A 1763-nucleotide genomic window follows, 5' to 3' on the forward strand; every position below is an offset into this window, starting at 1 on the left:
CTCCAGCACCACAGCTCAAAGGCATCAATTCTCCTTGTATCCTCCTCTCCCCATATTATAACAGCACTCTTTCTGCTTCCTCCCTGTGATTCTTGTCTTCATTCATCCTTCTAGTCTCTTTTCCTGAAATCTAGTTTTCTCTGCAGGCAAATGCTGCCCTTTTGTTCTTACACAGTTGATTGTTCCAAAGATGGAGGAACCTCCCTGGTGTTATTTTTCCAAAGTGCTTATGGGTGGATTCTAGCTGCCAACCTTGCAACCAATAAATAGCAGGCCAACAACACATCATGTGGGTGGGGAGTATTTGGATCCTCTATACCCACTGTCATCCAGTGGATTCTGAATCATAGTGACCCTCCAACTTCTTTCTTGGAGTTCAAACTGCTAACCTTTCAAGCTTGTTGCCCAGTCTTTGACCTTCTTCACAATTGCTTGAGGGTTTGATAAAATATTTTTCAAGAAAAGTCTCTGTGTCGGTTGCAAAAATGGGATTTTTCCATGTTTTGTTTATGTGTGAGGCAATTGTTTCTGAATTTTCTTTCTATCATCACACACTTATTTCTAGCAGCACTGGTTGCCAAGCACAATTAAACACTGAGCTAGAAAGTTATCAGCTGAAGCTTGGTCAGCTACAGTCTAAAAACGTACCGCATCTCTTTATTAGTAACCCAGATAGAGAGACTCGTTAGAAAGAAAGTGATACTTTTTATTACGTTCCCCATCACATACCTTCCATTTAAACTTTTTTAATATGTCCTGTCCTCCGGTGTTTTGGTTTTTTGATGTGTGGGTGTTTTTGTTTTTTGTTTTTTTTTAACCACAAGCTGTTGTTTGTGCTCTGTAAACAATTTGCTTTAAATGTGTCATTAAAATTTTACCACCAAATTAAGATTCTATGCCTTTTCTTAAATATAAGGATTGTGTTTTAATAAAAAACCCACAACACCAAAACTACTAGTCTGAGTTATAGAAAATCAAATGCTGGTATAGCGCAAATTGTTTGAACAGCATGGCAAATACATTTTGAATGATGTTTTTAAAGCAATAGAGATGAGTGCAGAGATTAAAGATTTTGTAGATGAAGCATTTTTGTGTAAATGATCTTCAAATGTTTCAGGTACTACTTCCAGCCTCTCTCCCCACCCCAGCTTAGTAATTTTTCTGAAAATACTCACTCACTTGATTCACTTGCTTAAAGTTCTTTAGTTCAAGCTCTTTGCTGGGATGTTCTCTGTCAGGTGACCCTCTCCGTGTACTCAAATTGGTAAGGAGTTGCACTGTCAACCTAAAGGAAGTCGGTGTGAGGCCAACAGCTGCTCTAAGGAGAAAGTCAGTCTCCTGTTTTGCTATTTACAGACTTAAAAAACCCACTGGAGAGTTAGTTTAGCTGACAAAATATAGCAATAGCAGCCCACCTCCCTTAAACTTCAAGCACATCCAATTACCAACTGTCCTTCAGAGAGGCCATGCCACTTCAACAGGTGGGCCTGTACTAGTCTCCTTTCCTCTTCTTACATGCCCACCTACCTACCACCTTCACTCAGAAAACACTCCCTCCTTTGAAAATTAATTCAAAGGTTTCAGGCCTTTTGTTCATAGGGTTCCTATAAGTCATGCTCAATTGAAAGGCAATCAACAACCACCACCACCATTTGTATAATACACCACCTAACCTTCCTATTGGGCCAATACCTCCAGTACAGCAGCTGCCATACCATACCACACCACACCACACCCCACACACCAGACTACATCACATTACA

Source organism: Elephantulus edwardii, unplaced genomic scaffold, assembly GCF_000299155.1.
Source record: "Elephantulus edwardii isolate Elephantulus edwardi_28Jun2011 unplaced genomic scaffold, EleEdw1.0 scaffold00260, whole genome shotgun sequence".
Taxonomy (NCBI): domain Eukaryota; kingdom Metazoa; phylum Chordata; class Mammalia; order Macroscelidea; family Macroscelididae; genus Elephantulus; species Elephantulus edwardii.